This window comes from Dermochelys coriacea, chromosome 8, assembly GCF_009764565.3.
Source record: "Dermochelys coriacea isolate rDerCor1 chromosome 8, rDerCor1.pri.v4, whole genome shotgun sequence".
Taxonomy (NCBI): Eukaryota; Metazoa; Chordata; order Testudines; family Dermochelyidae; genus Dermochelys; species Dermochelys coriacea.
Genome location: NC_050075.1, coordinates 59,941,418 through 59,961,310, shown reverse-complemented (window position 1 = coordinate 59,961,310; position 19,893 = coordinate 59,941,418). Strand labels below are relative to the sequence as shown.

The following is a 19,893-nucleotide window of genomic DNA, read 5'->3' as shown; positions in this document are numbered from 1 at the left end:
ACTATTTATATAACGTTTATAGAGAGTTCTAGTTGGGAAAAAAAAGAGTATAAGGATTATAAAATACAGCCAAGTTAAACTTAACCTATCAAACCTTAACAAAACCTAAAACTGATAGAAATGTTCCCATGACTTTTTTAATTGAAAAGGAAACAATATATAAAAAAACCCTAACCTTTTCCCCCTCAGTACTAACAAAACCAAAGACTGTAGCCCTTCTGTTAGTGAATCAAAACAGAGGGACTACAAATGAAAGGGAAACTGACAACTGTTGGCTAAGCTGATGGAAATGTGAAAAGTAATCATGTTAAGGAAAGGTAAATTATATTTTACATGATTTCATTTTAATAATCTAGTGTTTTGTTACCATGGGCAAGTAAATAGGACTTTTATCAGTGTCCTTTTAAAAGTTGTGTTAGGTTATTTCCAAAGCAAATAGCTAGATGCGGACTTGTGATTTGTTGCTTTTCTTAAAACTCCAGCAACTGAAATCTTTTGATTATGTAAAAAATCTCATCTTTCACTGGGGGCGGGGGGGTTGGAGGGGGCTAGGAAGAGAAAGTGAATGTCTAACCCTCTAGTTCCTGGAGAAAAAACTTGAAAATATGACTGCTAAAGGCTCAAAAATCAGAAGAGGAATAAAAAGAATCAACATTTGTATTAAGAGATCATGAGTTTTAAGCAAATCTCAATATTCTGAGGGCAGACTCGTGATTGGGTTTGGCAGGATAGACATACATATTCCATTAAAAGGAATGGAAGTTATCTAAATCCTTGCAACTCTTTTGAAATTCTAAATCATATTAATTACACACAATATATGAAAGTCAATATTTGACAATACAGTCCACCCATCTCCCACAATTGTTTCTTTCCAAAGAATGTGGAGAAATATCTTGAATATTTCTGATATCACCATTTGGTAACTATTGGTAATTCCTAATATGTTTAATGAATTTATTAGTCCATAATGATGCTGCATTGACCGTCAGAGAGTAAAATAATCTATTTATCCCCATGTGGTCCAGACTCCTGTTTTGCAGTTGAAGATTGATTGTCCATAAAAGTGAACTGCTATGGTAAGTCTGGGATCTACCTGGTCTGTACAGAAGGTAGAGATGCTACCACTGAGCTATGCACTGGTACTTCAACTGAAAGTGCAAGCTGTGCCTCCAAAAAATCAGAAGCAATTAAATTTGAAAATTGCATCAAAAAGAAAAAAAGAGCAGAACAAAAGAACAAGAAAGATGGGTTTGTGTTTAAAGCATTGGTCTGGAATTCAGGAGATTAGGTTCAATTCCAGCTCACCTAAAAAACTCCCTGTGTCATATTGGTCTAGAAATATACGGACAGATTTGCAAAAGAGCTCAGTATGTTTCAGTTGTCTGGAGAAAGAATTAAACACACTGGAGAATGGTGTAATAAATGGCTGATAGATTCAAACTGGGAATGGGAAAAATCAGTTCATATTTTACCCTGCAGCCACACACTAATCAGGGTAAAGCTGGTTCAGTGCTTGGATAGGGAACTTCAAAGGATCACTCAGTGTCTGCAGGAAGGGGTATTGATGATTCCATAGGCACTACATCCATCAAAATCATCTCATGTCCCAACATGGTGTTAAGAGTTAGGCTATGTCTACACTACCACAGTATAGACCTAACCTCACTCTCCTACTGTCTTTCAGATCATGTGTAAAACTGAAGCCCTCACCACTTGCAGTCATTACAGATCCCTTTTTATTTGGGCAGGAATATTAAGTCAGTGGGGCCTGCCCAAATTTCAGTTCTGACAATTACATTCTTCCTGCCTAAATTCTACTACAGTCTCCAATTACTATATTTTTCTTCACTTCATTACTTAAAATGTTGTTTAGTGCCATTATGAGTAATTAACCGTCATCTCAGATGTGGCTGCACTTTTGTGGTGGATAAAGTGATTCACTGATTTCCTGCATATCACAGGCCACTAGGACTCACCTGTACACAACCCAGCAATGGAAATTTATGCTTTATGATTAAATATTTTATATAGATGTATACAATGAGAATGTATGTGAATCTTCACCCAAGCCTTAGAACTGAGTCTGAATTAAACCATGTATCAGCTTATAAAATAATCATTGCAGGGTTCAAGGAATTTTTCACATGCAAGGATAGCTTTGCACAACTGGATAGCTGCATTATGAGGATTGTTTTATTTCCTAATACCTCAGAAGCATTAGTTTTTCTCACTGTAAGGAGAAAGCCTACTAGACTTGGACCAATGAAATGAAACAGAATGGTAAATGCTGTTTCTTCATTCTTACGGGGAGTTACTGTTTGTTTTTTCATGATGTAGCAATTAAGAATCTATTCTACCTATCATCCCTTCTGATACATTTGACCTATTGTTCTGCCTGACCTTTGTTTTAATGAGTTTTCTGAAAATTCGTAATACAAAACAACGGCACCAACACACTAGAAGATAGCAGGGTATATGCACAGATCCCAGTATTTTTTTAGATTCAGATATACCTGACCATTTCAAAACTACCTTAGCTCATAAATGGGATGCAAATGTCTTCCTGGTCGGGACTCAGACTGTGGTAGGTAGATGTGGGTGAGTATCCATGCTTTTGACTACTGCCAGCTGAAAAAAATAGGAAGGAAATCAAAACTGGAGCACACTATCGCTTTTGCTTTGTATACATTGCTTTTTCTTTTCCAGTTCAGGTCAAGTATTGTCATATCATTTGATAAGATTCAGATAAAAAGTTCTATAAAACTTCAGAGAAATAGTAATTAGAGAGAGATTTAAAACCTTACAATGTTCTTAGTATTTGGTAGTGACTTTAGTCATTTTACCAAGAAGACAGGACAAATTTTCGTGTCTTGCCTAAAGATTTCCTTCAGCAAAGAGCAAGAAACTGCTAGCAAAAACCTGCCAATGTTATTTAATTCAATAGATTATCTAGCAGGTATTTTTATGATGGATATCAGCCCTAATGACATTAATACCCTTGCCTTATCTGGCATAGAAATCCAGTCCCAGATGTACTGTGCAGATTCAAGGATTTTTTTTTAAATCATGCTAGAACAAAACAAAAAAAAGTGTCACATTCTTGCCATAGTAGTTCTTGTATACAAGTCAGTTCATGCATTCTTCACATTCACGCTGAAATTGGGCAGAAATTCTGCATTCATGTCCAGTTTATTGCCATTTCCTGGAGCTTCAAACTGGCCTTTTTTCACTGGAGTTCACTTGTACACAATGTTGCAGCCTCTGTGGAACGGAATCATGGTTATTAGGAACAGAGACAAGTAAAAGCTTTGTACAGAAAGCAAACAAAAACCATAATACAAACACTATGTAACCACTTACTCCTCTAACCCAGAGGAAGTGGGCAGGGACAGGTAGAGAATGGATTAACCCTTGGCTCCATCTCCCCTACTGAGCCAGCATGAGTCTGCCTTAGTTTGCTGATAGTGTAAAGAAAGTGGCAAATTACGAAATCTCTCTTCTTCCATCCTACTGCACTCCAAGAAGGGAGGAAGCAGTGGAGGGATTGGAAATCAGATATGTTTGTGGTGCCTCCAGGCAATACCACAGGGTGGTGCAGATAACACAGTAACAGGTGTTCAGAGCTGCATCCCAAAATCCTAATCTCACCTGACGTGTAATTGATCCTCCCCAACCAAGTGTCACTGAGATTTTCCTTTCAGAAAAAAACCCAGCAGTTTGATTAAAATACCAATTTCCTGGAAAATAATAAAAATAAAAAGTGTCCATAAAGAAAAACAGACCATCTACCCAGGCAGCATTTTTATCAGGGCATGCTTATTGCTACTGTTAAAATAAACTGATTAGTGCTTGGTCTGGCAGCAGCTGCCACAGACTGCCCAACTACTTCAGCCCTTGGTCCGTTCCACCTAGTCCTTAATCACACCCCTTTCCCCCCAACAGTCATTACTCTAGCTAGAGACATGATTGAAAGTCTATGGAGGTTATCTGTCTGAATTATTTTAGAGAGACCTTCAACTTCTAATGTTCAGAGTTCACAGCAAAGCAGAGATGGAACCGATCCATGCTTTCTCCTACACAGAGAACTAGCACTGAGGATGGCAAACCCAGGTACAGAGGAAGAATAGTATAAATGGCAGAGCTTTACAGTGCCAAACACTTTGTTTAACATGAGGCTTTTCTTGTTTCCTCCACAATACCCCCTAGTGTGCATGCCCCACTGACATTCATCCACCAACACTGATTAGACACATTGCCAGATTTCCAATGAATACATGAACCCATTCATACTGCTGAGGTGGGATTGGTTTCCATTGGTCACTTTTGCATGGCCTCAGAGCCAGAAGGGCTTTTTTTTGGTTTTGAATTTTAAAAGACAGCTAAAATTCTGTTCAAGTATATGGGGTAATGTTGGGTGGAGGCCCGGGAGACAGACACAAACTCCCCCAGGTCCTAGAGCAGCATTATCCCTTATGCAACAATTAATCTACCAACTCCAGATTATGCACCAGATTCTAATCCCCTTATACGCTCACTGAGTAGAACCTTCCTTCATGAGTAATTTAATTGAAGTCAATGGGACTACTTGTAGATTAATGTGCTGTTAAGTAAGTGCATCAGAATGTGCTTCTATATGATTGATGAACTCAACTACTGTTGTGGTAAGCCTTTTAATTAAATAATTAAACAACTTATTGATAAAACGGAATAAATGGAATATTCATAAGGCTGTAAGGAAATCACAGGCCACTCTTTTGTTGTGGAAACCACAACTTTTTAATAGTTGCTGGAATTTTGAATGGCATTGTGATGCTATGCACCAGGTTGAGACACCAGTCACTCAGATTTGGCCTGGCCACTGAATTATGGACAGATAGCCAGGTCAAATTTGAGTAATGGGTGTTGTAATAGTCACACCACCACTCAAATTTGGACTGGTCAGCCCCCAGCCTTGGAGAGTTAAGTGACATCTATCACATCTCTTCTGTGCTGCTGTGCTGCTTTGGAAGGTAGGCTGCATGCCTTTGAAGAAGGTGCTGTAGCTTATGTGTGAGTCTGTACCTAGGGCTGGTGCTCCTTTTGAGGGTACCCAGATGCAGGTTTTCAATCTCCTCAGAAAACAGGTTTAGGGAGTTAGGTTTACTAGACCCCAGGGGAGTATCAAGCTGACACACGGATGTCACCGAAACCACAACTTTAACGAACTTTGATGGCAACTTTGAACCAATCCCCCACGACTATCTTAAAGCATTAAGATATGTACATTATGCCCCTTTCCCTCTGCTTGTGGTTAAGTAGTACTGAAAATCTAAGACCCTAATTCTCTTTTCACCTACACTGGTGCAAATCTAGAGAGTGACTCCATTGAAGTGCCCCCTGTTGTGCAACTCATGTATGAGGAGAATCAGATCCTAGAATTCTGATATGAATGCTTCCATCTGACCTAGTCTCAGTCATTTTCATTGTAAATGGTTTAGCTTTTATATTAGAGTAGATGTACAATTGCTCATGCACAGTATGTTGACTTATACAAACTCCCCAAATGCACTTAAATTAAAAGGAAACACATTGAGGTCATGAGACTCCTGCAATTTTCTTTTTTATCAAAGTAGCTTGATAAAGGACAGAGTGGTGACCTTACCTTTGGATTTTCTGATTTTGTCAGTTTGTGCTACAACTTCAATGGGATTGAAGCTAGGCTTTTCGGCATTATACTCTCTAAACAGTCATTTTTAGCAGATGTAATTTCCTCTGTGCAATCAATTTAGAGTTCCTAAACCTATCCTGCTTATCCAGTAAAATATATCCTTTTAACTCATTGACATCCTTTATGGGAGATAGTCATAAATGTTTCTGACCCAGTAACGTCATTTAGTTTGATTCACTCATTAATATGCAGTAGTTGATGCAGAGAGCACTCTTAATATTGAATAGAATGACACGTATACACATTAGGATCACAAGTAACTTTAACATATCTATTATAATGGTGTAACAGAATGAGCTACTGTTATTTGCATTAATCTCATTCATTGTTTACATTCTGATCTCCTGAAACATTCTTTGTTTTTTGTATCACCCATACTTATGTTTTGGAGTAAGAATGAGCAGATGGAAGCTAGAGTTCTAGTAACAAATGGTGTCTTTCTAACATGCTTAAACAAAGATATAAAATATTCCATGGTTTCAGAAACAGATGGAATCTACTGTCCTCTACCACAATATAGATATTAATAGCTTCCCTTCACCCAGAGTCTGTCATGTCTCCAGGAACAGAAAAGTAGAGGGTGTACATACAAAGCTTATGTCAATATTTTCTGGTCCATACAAAGCAAAATCTGAAGGAAAGTGCAGCTAAATTAATAGTATGAATTTATGAGACACCTATAGTACATGAAAAATCAGCCAGTAGAATGCAAAAGTAATGAAAAAAAATAAATATTTTGATAAATAGAGAGCATATGTTATTCTAAGAGCAGACCTGGTTTTTGCTAGACACATACGCCAGGGAAAAGGAACTAAAGAAATCTTTGAAACATTTGTGCAATTAACTATGCAATGAAAGCTGTTAGGAGAAGACAATGAGCAAAGCATGAGACCATATATTCTTGGATACAAGTTCTTCTGGTGTTACCACAAAAAGATAGATTTCCTTGAACACCAGCTGCAAACCATGTCTGTGGTATAGAGTGCAGAGTGTATATGCAAATAACGGCAATGGTGCATAAAGGCTAAAACAAAAAAACAGGCTGAGAACTAAATACACCACAGAGAGACAGCAGTGAGAATTTTGTTAACCTAAAGGCATAGAAATTGTGCAGGTAAGAACATCAATTTCTCTTGCAAAAGGTCATCACTGTGGAAAACATAGGCATAACAGATAATTCTAAGAAGGCATTGTGATCAGACTGGACCTCCATCAGGCTTTTATTTATGGAAACAAAGTTGTGAAGTGAGTACCATTTTGGGGAAGGCAAGAAAAAACAAATAGAAGGACCATGGATCATCCTTTGGCAAATTTGGAAGTATCAAGTGCAGTTTATTCCATTTTAAATGCTTGTAGACCAAGACTTTTGGCAAAGAACGAGCAAAAACAAAACACCAAAACCCAGGAACCGTCCCGCAAGCCCTCTCCTCAAAAAAAATCACAAAAGAGAAGCCAATTTATTAACTTGGAATATTAAATTGTTAGTGGCAAATTGTGTTCTGTTAGATATAACGGCAACTTCACGCTTCCCTCCATTATACTACCCACCAAAAAAGAATTACTACACTTCAGAAAGATAAGAAAAAAAAATCTCTTTTTTCCCCCCCATTTGTGTACTTCATGGATTTTACAGTCCTTTGCAGATAGTCAACTTCACAGTTCTCCCTCTATAGACAGTTAGGCCCCATTCTGCAGTCAGATTCAGTTTGGATACATTACTACAAAAAAAACCTGCACAAATCTCAGCCTAATCTTCAGGGACCTTGGCTGTCCCTATATTTTCTCTATTCTAACATCTATCTGATCTAGCTCCTTCTTATTAGAAAGCTAGTCCCCCCCGCCTCCTCCCCTCCGCCACATACATACACTTTTATTAAGGGTAGAGTTAATGATCTGCACTTTTCCACAATGAGTCAACAAGACTTCCCACAGCTTTAGGCCTGGTTCTAACATCTGCTAAATGGAAGAATCAAAAACAAACAAACAAAGGCATGAAAACAGGACCAAAACAAAGATGGGCATGTTGACCATTTGCACTTGCAAAACACTTCATAATACACGTATAAACTCGTATGTATGCAGGAATATACAGACTATGTAGATCCAATTGATAATATGAATCCCAATATTCTCATAGACTATGGATTCATCTTTAAATCATGGTATTTCCTGGAAAACATTGCTTTTATCTTGACTCAGTCACCCCTCCTATTGTCTATGCACCTGAAAAGATGAACACTTGCATTTCCTAAATGCCTTAAGTAGGGATTAGACTACATTGCAAACATGAAGATCATAATTTAAATGACACTCTAAAGACTGATTCTAGAAATAGTTGTAGAAAAGCTCTGCAAAAGACAAATTGGTACTTACATCAGTGTAATTCCACTGACTTCAGTGGGTTTAGTAGTTTGTAAAGAAAATCAGAATCAGACCCAACATCTGCAGGATCGTCCCAGCCTTAGTTAATAAGTCACTTACACTACCCCTTTGCCAAATTTAGATGACAGTAGTGCTTCAGTGTTCTTCAGGGTGCTTGCAAGCCAAATCAGAAATTGGAAAAAATATTTTGATAGCGAAAATTCTTCAAAGTGGTTAAGGGGGACTAACACAGACTCCCTGGCCTTCTTTTTGGCATCATCTCAATGCAAGATGAATTCTAACTCAGGACTCAGTTTGGGTGCTTGAGTACAACATTTCAGTGTTTGGGAATTTGAAGGAGGAATATGATTGCAACTCTTTTGTGATATACTCTAAGATTTACTTATTTCATGTGATCATTGATCAGTATTGCCAAGTATCGTGTTTTCTTGAAGCCTCAGTTCCTGGAATCATGTGATGACATCAAAATCTCAACTTCTGTTTAATGAGTAAAAAAAATTTTAAAAAATCAAGGGTTCTTCTTATTTACCTTATAGCACTTGAACCTGTCAGATGCACTTGAGTCTTCTCAACTGGAAGTCAAAGTGTGGAATAAACATGTTTCAGCTTTTTTAAAACAATTTTTTACTATTTTTTTTTTTTTACTATTTTCCAAGTCAAAAAAGCTGATAAAAAAGTGTCAAAATAGGGTGGGTTCCCACAGAACAGCTTCACATGGCTCTGAGGTTTTGAAAATCCCAGTGGCTGAGCATCAGACTGAACCCCAAGCAATCAGTATTCGGGTGAAGACGACAAACTTTTAAAAGGCAAACACAGATCATTTGGGGCTTTGAAAGTTCCCCTTCTTATCTGAGTGCCCATTTCTTCAATTGAGTGCTCACAGAGTTTCCATTGAAAGTATCCTTTTCCATATCATCACCCCTTTGGATGAGTGGTGGCAAAAGCTCTCACCAAATTTCTAGTCCTTCAAAGAACCCTCAAGGGAAAAGCACACAAAAACACACAGGAAAGACTTGCTATTCCTTATAATGCTATGGAAAAACAAGCAAGCAAAAAAGTCCACCTTTTTAAACACTTTTAGGCTTTTATTAAAAACAACACCACAAAGAAATCAAATGGGCCCAACTCTATTTCTCCAACCACCCCCGCCACAGGTCACCCAATGCCAGTGGTAATTTTTTGTTGAATGAAAAAGGATATTGAGGGAAAAAACCCTCTTTATACTAAAGAATGCAGAAATGCCCTTTATATGTTATACTATTAATTATTTGAAGTATGTATGGGTCTATTCAGTCTATCTGTGGGTCAATATGTGTAGAAAACTCCCAATGGTACATCTTACAGTAACAGTCTTTTTTTCCCCAAAATGGAGGATGAGGCTTTTCAGGCACAAATGAGAATATGGTAAAACCGCAAACCCTGTTTCTAAAAAATCCCAGATGCTTGACTTTTCTGCTGTCAAACTACAAGAAAAATTCTGTTTTAGTAGAGTTCACTTAACAAGATGTATCTATTGCATTGGTGTATCAGTCGTAGTCTTGAGACTGCTAAAGGGAGGATCTTAAATATTAATATAAATCAGAAACCCTCTCTATGTGTTCATTTGATTTTATATCTAAGAGGTTTCTAAGAAAAAATATTGTTTATGTTTGCAATAAAAAGGTATTTTAAAGTCACTTAAATCAATACAAGCTCATTACTTAGATAACAGAGCTTGCAAAACAGCTAGTTGTCCTGCACCATTGATTTTTCAGAATCTGCTTTTGTAATAAAAGACTTAATTCTCTCTGAACAAGAAGTAATTTGATGACATTTGCTCTAATAGAATCCCAAGCACTCTAGAGTTTAGGATTATGAATAAGGATGAAAAAAAATTACAAGATAAGTAAAGTATGTCCAGAAAAAAATAGTATGCACTTAAGCACTGTGTTACAGCATTCTTTGAATCTGGATGTGACTGATTTTCAAATTCATGTTGCTACTTGAGGTGGGGACCTGTGTTTTATTATGTGTATGCGCACTATATCTAGCCCCAACTTGGTTCAGATTTCTAGGAAATACTGTAATACAAATGATAAATAGTAGCATTTGACGAGTGCCATCAATATCCATTGACAGCTCTTACATTGCATTCACATCATTATCAATGAATTGTCTTCTGAAAGACCATTTCAAATGGGTGGAAAATTTTGATCAGACTTCAAGCATTTATGTTGCCTCTGCTTAGACAAGGGTTAAAAATATTGGGATGGAGTCTTCTGGTTGATTTAACAAATAGAAAGGAAAGATTTATACCATAGCTCTCACACACAAGGCATCTCAAAGTTCTTTGCAATAATGAGTCAGACCTTGGCCTTGTAGATGAATGTGGCAGCTCTTATGCTCAGAATAAGGTAAAAATATGGACTTGGACTGCTCCACTAAGAGAAAATGTGTGGCAGGACAAGGAGGCTATTTCATTTAGCCTGTCTTTTGATAAATGCCAGGAAATATTTCAAATGTATATTTTTACAGTCATCGAAGGTGGTGCCTCAATTTATTGGCTTATCTAAGTCATAGCAATGCCTTTAGCATTGCATCACTCACACATTATTGCTTGGTACTTTCAGAAATGTGCGCAAGCAGACTTCCTAAGGAGGAATTGAATTAATGGTCTTATGTGTGTCAGAGGCAAGCTTACTGCCAACTGAGCTAATGGACAACAGTATTACTAGCTTGTTTAAATAAAATCTACAGATATCAATGTAATGGGGCCCCATTCTTGGCTGGCCTGTCGGCACTATTGTAATAAATATAACCAATGATAATTTTGAAAAAAAAATGACTAAGATTTTTAGAGTAGGTCTATTGTGCTTTATATACTCTTAGAAGATAAATTAAATCTAATACTTCTTGCAAGTTTATCAAAAAAATTAGGATGTTTTTCTCTATGATAGAATAACTATATTTATTGGAAGACCGTGCTTGAATACGTTATCAATACAATACAAATTGAATGATGTTTACAAATAGCTTTAGCTTCCTGAACTCCCTAACAACCAAAATCATATGTAATTATGAGGAAATGTTCTGTTTTTTATGTACTATACCTTTAAATGTAGACTGTTTGATATGCCACTGTCATTGTGTGTTTCAGTTCACAGATTGAATTGCTAAAAGAATGAGTCACTGTGTTCTCTCTCCAAGCCTATTTATGTTGCTGTTTTGTCATTTTTCTTCATCTGAAATAAGTAATCAAGACTGAAAAAAATACACTTTTTCCTGTTGGTTTATGGGGAAAAAAACCATAAGAATCAAAGACTGAACTCACTGGTGTGTTGCAGGTCACAGTCAAGGTGTTTAGACAGCAGAGAATGGAGAATTTTATACTGTGCCTTAGTTTCAACAATGCTGTTAATCAGTTAACTTCATGAGCATACTCACAAAAAAGAAAACCAAACACAAAATGTAAACACGAAGGATGTTACATTGAGACAACATACTGGATTCTAGCAACTTTTATAGCTAAAAAAGGAAGAAAAGCATCTACAAAAGACTCTCTCCCTCTCAACTAGAAAAAAAATGGAAAAGAATCCTCTAATACTGGATTTTGTGTAAGCAATTTGGGGGGGTATCCATTCCAGTAACCTGATGAACGTCAAATACAGATTTTGTCATGGTTGGAAAAGAGCTCATTTTTATTTTCTTAGGGACAGATTAACTCTTCCCTGGATGAAAACGTGACAATTTCCATCTTGGCCAACATTGGAGATTTAAAACTAGGGAGCTGCAGAGCTAAAAGGAGTCAACTGTACAGCCTGTGAACCAAGCAGGTGTTGGGGGGAGATAAGACATACGTGGACTTAGAGGGTAAGAAAAGCTACGAGAGGGGCTCTAAGAGAAGAAATTCTACAATGTTCCTAAGTCCCATTCAGAGGGGGTGGGTTTCTTCCACATGTGGAGCAGGCCATGGGGTTTATCCAGTATTCTGCAGATTCTAGAAGATTCTTAATAGGTTAGAGCCATCTACACTGGAGGCGCAATGTCAGGCCTCCAACAGTCAGCACCACCATACAGAGAGGGCTCCGCAGAACCTTAAGATTTATTATATGTTCTAGATAACCTTCATGGGGCATGAAACAAGATATTTCAATTTTTCCCCATGCCCCCATTATTCCCACTTGTATCCCAGTCTTATAAAGGTGCTAGTGTGTGCTCAAGAGCAAGTGGGTGGATGATGGTTGCGGTATGGAGACGGTGTCATGAATGTGACCGGGGAACAATATCCAAACTAATGTAAATTGTTGATAGAAGCCTTTGCTGCCAAAGCCATAAAAAGTTTAATTTTCTTATTTCTGTACTATGCAGTTTAGTTTCATAATCTTTCACTAGCTGTACGACTGCATAGTGAATAGAATACTTTTTTTTTTTTTGGTAAAGTCTGTGACCAATTATGAAACCTCCGAAGTCAAAGTGGTCATATATGATCTTTATAATCACTTTCTTGATTTGTGAACTTGTTTCTTATGATGAATAGATGAATCAGCATTCATTTTTCATCTATAATAGCAATGCTGTGCTACCCATTATCAGAGGCTTCACTGTTTCTTTAGTTTTCTCAAGTAGGAAACATTCCATATTAAGGAAAGTAGACACATTTGATTGATAGAAGCCCAAATGCTCTCTCAGGCTGCCCTGGGATGTATTTGCTCTTGATTATTTTTACATATACAAGGAATACAGTGCTTTGTTGTAGCTACTAAGTCTTCTGCAATACAGTATGAATTTGTTTCCTTCGCATTAGTGAGCTATTATTGTTAATGTGTTGCTGTAAGTTATCTTTTAAATATTATTTTATGCCTTTCATCCTTGTCATTAGAAGGCTGCTAACTGATAAATTTATTTTAAATGACTATTGGTAGGTCTCTATGTCAACTCTGACGTGTTTAAAGCATTGTCCACAGGGTAGATTTTGTTGAAGTTCACATAAGTGTTGCCACACTTGATTTATTTATACATTTTTACTGCAATGTATCTAGATTAAAATATGTGCGAGCACTGACAAAATTTGAACTCTGGGTTCTCATTTAGTGATGAGAAAGTAGTGTGTTGGATCTGCTAAGCAGAGGACTAAAACTCTCATCAGCCCTCACCCCACTTCACACCCCTTTCCTATGACCAGGTGAGCAGGAAGCTGGAGAGAAGCTGGAAGCAGAAACAGATGCACAGCCATGCGCAGAACTGGCTGTGACTGCCATACATTACAGCTGAGTGCAGGCCCGTTTGGGGATTTGGAGCAGCAGCATTGGCTGGGCATGGAACAAGTGCAGAGAAGCCCCAATGAGAGACACTAAGTGAGCCTGGCCCAGAAACCCAAAAGCTCCTGTTTTCTTTGAATATAGACTGGAATGGAGAGGGCCTCCCAGGGCAGCAATGCTGATGACCTCTGACTTTTGATTGACTGCCCCAAGGACCCAAACATATAAAACCATCACTCATTCTGAACTGTAACAGTTTCAGCCTCTGTCCTTTGGTATTTCTCCTCCTTTAATAGAATCATAGAACTGGAAGGGACCTTGAGAGGTCATCTAGTTCAGTCCCCTGCACTCATGGCAGGACTAAGTATTAGCTAGACCATCCCTGAGAGGTGTTTGTCCAACCTGCTCTTAAAAATCCCCAATGATGAAGATTCCATCACCTCATTAGTCAATTTATTCCAGTGCTTAACTACCCTGACAGTTAGGAAGTTTTTCCTCATGTCCAACCTAAACCTTCCTTGCTGCAATTTAAGCCCATTGCTTTCTATCCTATCCTCAGAGGTCAAGGAGAAATTTTTTTCTCCCTCACCCTTGTAACAAGCTTTTATATATTTTTATATATATTTTGAAAGGGAGAGAGAACGAACCAAAAACCTTACTAAAGTCAAGATATACCACATTTCCCCATCCACAAGGCTTGTTACCCTGTCAAAGAAAGCTATTAGGTTGGTTTGATATGATTTGTTCTTGACAAATCCATGCTGACTGTTACTTATCACATTATCTTATAGTTGTCTGCAAATTGATTGCTTAATTATTTGCTCCATTATCTTTTTGGATACTGACATTGAGCTGACTGGTCTGTAATTTCCCAGGTTGTCTTTATTCCCCTTTTTATAGATGGACATTCTATTTGCCCTTTTCCAGTCCTCTGGAATCTTTCCCACCTTTCATGACTTTACAAAGTCAATCATTAATGGCTCTGATATCTCCTCAGTCAGCTCCCTGAGTATTCTAGGGTGCATTTCATCAGCCCCTGGTCACTTAAAGATATCTAACTTGTCTAAGTAACTTTTAGTTTGTTCTTTCACTATCTTAGCCTCTGATCCTACCTCATTTTCCCTGGCATTCACTATGTTAGACATCCAAGCGCTGCTAACCTTTTTGAAGAAAAAAAAATATACATCATTTAGCACTTCTGCCATTTCCACATTTTCTGTTATTGTCCCCCCCCCCCCACACACACACACACTTCATTGAGTAACAGAATTACCCTGTCCTTAGTCTTCCTCTTGCTTCTAATGTATTTATAGAATGTTTTCTTGTTATCCTTTATGTCTCTAGCTAATTTAGTCTCATATTGCCCCTACATACTTGTGTTATTTGTTTATATTCATCCTTCATATATTTCCTTTTCCTACCAGCCCTAGTAAAATAATTCTTCCCTTAGCCATGTGTATGAGTGGATATTAGAACCCACCAGGGCTAGTGCCTATAAGACCTAGCTGCTGAAGCACCTACAGTGCTTGCCTCAAAGTTGTGGTACACCTAGCATGGTACTGGCAACCTAGGGGTTTGGTGTACTTTGGTACTGAGCAGCAGTAATAAGTGCACTGGAATTAACCAGGTTTCAAGGGAGAACCATTTCTCCATTTTATTTATTTTATGTATGAAAGCTATATAATCTACTTGGCATTAAAAATTCATATTGCATTTCAAGGGAAGAACTTCATTATGCCTTGGCTTCAAGCATTTTCTAGGAGAATCCTTAAATTACATAGACAAACAGTTTGCCACCATGGACAAAGTGACATTTTATCCTGAAGTGTCTGAAAAGCATGCAATTTCTCTGCCTTCTGTTAAGATTAAAGCTACAAGCCTCTTCTTTCATCTGGGTTTATACACCATTGGATAGGGTGATGATCCTTAACACCCATTAATTATTCACCAGGAGAGGGGAAAAAACCACAGGAGTCTGCAAACAGATTATTACAAAGCTAAGCTTATTCAGCTGCACACAAAATGTTACCTGAATTCATTGTCCAAGCCCCTGAGCATGACTCAGTGAGAATTTGAATATATTCATTGCTGAAAAGTTCCCATAATACCTTGAACTCTGTTACATGCAAATTAAAAGGAACAAACTGATTCCATTAATATTGCATCCTGAAAACCCACTTGTAAACAGTACCCAGATGAGTGTTGAATAGGCGCAGAAGAAAACACCTAGAAACAGTGCAAAGGCAGAATGGACTTTGAGAGGAGATTTGAGCTGGAATAACTAACAGATATATTATACATTACCCACAGGAATTGGCCTCCCCATTGTGCATCAGAATATAAATACTAGAACATAGACTACTACATAATGAGATTGAGGAACTTTTAAAGATAAATTTGCATAATTAATGAAAAACAACAGGCATACAAAAGATTTATAAAAGAACAGAAGCATACTTAAGCAAAATTTCTGTCACATCTTATTCATAACAAAGACTGGGGATACACATAACCCCAGATGCCAGCTACTTCATGTAGTTCTACATTTGGAGAGAAAGCAAATATCCTTATTCTCTTCATAAGAGGCCAGATTCACCACCTTCTTGCTCCTTGTCTAGCTATTTATGTTCAAAATATGTATAACACATACAAACAAAATCAGTATGGTAATATATTACACACCTTTGAAGTCTCAGTTACTACACAGGATGTGAAACAGAGAATCATGCCAAAAGGGCATGACCAACTCCCATAACAATGAACGGCAATGGAGCCCATGCATCCAAAAGGTAGAATTTTGGCACAGGTTAAGTAATTCTAAGTAGGCTGATCCTGTTTCCACTGAAGTCAATATGACTTTTGCCATTCACTTTAGAGGAAACAGGATCAGCCTGCATGCGACCTGTGAATTGCAAATGCCAGACCAATCATTTTATTGTGAAAGTCATATTCTTGTGGGTGGCTAAGAGAGTAAAGGAAAATAAATGAGAGAGAAGAAATTATTTCGTATAGAAGGCTTTCTGATGAGACCCCTTATTTTTACTGTACATGCTAACTGTTTAGGCCCTTTTTCTCACAGTTACTATCCTCCAAGACAAATTCCCTTGAGAGATCCAGACCCATCAATGCTGCTACTGTATTTAACTTAATACAAGTAATAGTAATAAAAATACAATAATTTGCATAGGCGTAAAATAATTATACACTGGAGAAGGTCTATTTTGGGGGTGTGTGTGTGTGTGTGTGTGTGTGTGTGTGTGTGTGTGTATATGCATATACTATTACTCTATTACTATAGTTTCTAAGTGTATATATCCTCACAAGACCCCCTGGAGGATAGGAAGTGCTATTACCCCCAGTTTAGAAATAGGGAAATGAGGCAGACAGACAGATGAAGTGACAGGTTGAAGGTCAGAGGAAATCTGTGGGGAAACAGGGAATTTAAGTTTCAGGAGAGCACCCTAACTGCTCATCCATCCTTCTTCTCATTCTGATCCCGATGAGGAAAACAAGAATTTTGTCCTTCCACTGGAAGGGAAGATGGGATAGTTCCTATTGCATCCTTACCTCATGTGGCCACGAAAGGATGGGACACAATTAAATCCTTAATTATTATTTGTTCTACACCCAAAGATGTACACAACGCACCTAACAGAACAGATAGCTAGAAAGATTCGTGGCCAACGTAACTGAATCTAGGCCAAGATTTTTAAAGAGACTAGAGATTGTGGATGCTCAATTTGAGAAAGGCTAAAGGACCAATTACAGGAAGGCAGGTTCTCAGAACTTTCCAACTTATCTAGTTATGCTCCTGACAATTGAGGCGACTTATTACTTTTGAAAATCTTGGTCCTAGAGTTAAGAGAAGACATACAAGCTAGTGTGACTTGTGGAGAAGTGGACATGAGATGCAGTTGGCCAGGGGTACAGTTTTGTGACCGTGTTAATGAACAAGAATTGGGATTTTCCTTTTATGTTTTAATTTAATACATTAATAAGTTAATTACTTATAGGCTCTGTGGTAAAAGTCAGACTTTACTTGTTCCATGCACTCAGCTGCCATAGACATAACAGATATCTGTGTGTAGAATACCTGTGATATACCCATTGAAGACTGGCAAAACAAAATAGAAGATGTACAGTGCAGTTTGGAGGGGATAATTTTGCTTTTAATAAAATTAGTCCACCTGAACATAAGCAGGATATAATCTTATGGGAGAATTACATAACATAACCAGGCCTTCAACATCATGACTGCTTCCTCTCTCATTTTTTTTTTTAAGATAGCTTTTGTTTTGGATTTTTTATGATAGAATTAAAAAAAAAAGTTATTCTCATGCCAAACTTCTTCTAACCCCACATTCTGTAATATGACCCATTAATAGCTTGTCAAATTGTGACTCTCTTATATGCATTCTTGGCATATGCCTTCAGAACAATTACGGTATAGAATATGCATGAATAGCATGTATTCCATAAATATGGACTCAAATTAGAGCACTCATTTAGTTAAGTTTTGTTTATTCTTAATATGCATTCTCAGCATATTGTACAGCATAGCAGCTCCTTTGAATCTTTGAGAGAGTATATTGTGAATTAATATTAACAAAAGCATAGTCTGCAAATTATGGATCTTCATTACACATGTATTTGTGATGGACCAGAATATCAATCTTGTAGTAAAAGTCTTTATGAAAAGTAGTTATTTAGGGAGAATTTACAGTAGTTGCATTTTAAACACCAATATGTTGTTAATTTTATTTTTAATTTGCAAGCAAATACCTACAGAGGCCAAGTTCACATTATGGATTACGGGTCTGAAATGCTGCAGTTTAATTGCAGTCATTCTATGTTCAGTGATTTTTTTAAAATAAATTCCAAATACTGTTTAAGACTCCAATCCCATTATGTACATTAGTTTAAATTTTAATTAATTGTTTTGTTACAAAATGCACAAACAAACAAACAACAAAAAAGACAGAAACTTTCAATTTATCTACCCAGGCCTGATTGGCACATTCTGTTTCCTCATGCCATTGATGACATCTAAAACAAAACAACCTCCTTTCACTGCCTTTAGTGTCAGTGATAACATCTGTTTCAGCAGACGAAAACTTGACATTTTAAATTAGAGGGCCAGATCTTATAGACTCAGACTTTAAAGACAGAAGGTACCATCAGGATCATCTAATATAATCCCCTGCACATTGAGGTTCTGTGGCCTGTACTCACCCATTCCTGCAATAGATCCACAACCTCTGGCAGAGTTACTGAAGTCCTCAAATCTAGCACTTCTTAGGAATGTGTGTTTCTGCGGTATTAGCCCTGTTCTTGCCAGATTCTGTGAGCAGGGCCTGCCTCTAGCTCACAGCCTGATTTTGCTTTATATCTGCAAACTTTTGACTGCTACTTTAGCCCAGTCCTCAGGCCTCTGATACAAAGGCTTATGTCTCAGTCTCTCTTCCTATTACAGCTCTTATCTATAAGAATTCTCATTATCTGAGGAAATGGCCCATCAAGTAAAAACACATATAATGGGATATGAAAATGTGAGCAATATATGCTCACATTATAGTGGTGCAGAGACACCCAAAACAAAACAAGGTGGTCAGCAACAGACATGGCTTATGTTATAGAAATCTGTCAGTGTGGCAGGAAGTAGGTGCAGCTCCAAAATCAGCAATTCCGGCACTGTTCGGAATTAGGACTGCAATGATGGGCAAGCCTGAATAGTTTTGGATAATTACCTAGAAGTTCTTCAATGCTTCTTCTTTATACAATATTCCTGCTTTCAAATAGGTGCACTCTCTGCCAATCTTAAAATAGATTTTCAGCACCACATTGTTTGGGCAGTCCAAACACTGGCCATCTGTCCTATCTGCAATGGTGACAGAATCCAGGGAACCTCTATCTATTTGGAACTCAGTAGCTCCCTGAAGTTTATGCCTTAGAGTAGAGTACGTGCTTCCAATATCTCAAAATGTGCAAGAGTCAAACAAAACAATCCTCTCTGGGACACAATAATTGTACTAGGCCAATCCTAGAGTGACACTTATTCAGAAAAGATCCAGGTGAAGAGATTTGCTGAGTCTTCCAACCATTGCTGTCATACTTGAAACTTTAGTTTTTCCAATAAGAACTGCACAAGTTTTATTCATAATTAAGCATGTGGCAACTGAATAGGCACAGGGGCCTGCCACACACTCTGATTAAATGGAATCCAAAGTTAATGGTGTTGGGAGCCACTAATCTAGGGAGAGATGTACAAAGGGAAGTTGGGAGCCCAACTCCCATTGAGAGTCAACATGAGTCAGTCACCTAACTCCCATGTTTGACTTTCAGTGGGAATTATTCCATTAAGTGCCCAAGGCTCAGATTTTTAATGGTATGTAGGCATTGTTCTGCTCAGTGCCTAAGTCACTTTTGAAAATGAGACAGACTCCAAAGTTAGATAGATGTTGCAATGCTGTTTGGAGCAACACCCAATACCTACATTTTCAAGAGACTTAAGCCCCTATTTGTAAAGGTATGTGTTTGTCATTTTTTTCCTTTATTATGTTGCCC

General features: G+C 37.6%; 1 long non-coding RNA gene across 2 annotated transcripts in view; it reads right to left on the bottom strand.

Moving 5' to 3' along the window:
- LOC119860307 overlaps window positions 1–2,631 on the bottom strand; it is a 40,462-nt gene extending 37,831 nt beyond the window's left edge. For both annotated transcript variants that reach the window (XR_005294490.2, XR_005294489.2), the window contains exon 1: window positions 2,536–2,631. This is a non-coding gene — a long non-coding RNA (uncharacterized LOC119860307). The remainder of the gene's footprint in view (window positions 1–2,535) is intronic.
- Window positions 2,632–19,893: the final 17,262 nt, after the last annotated feature.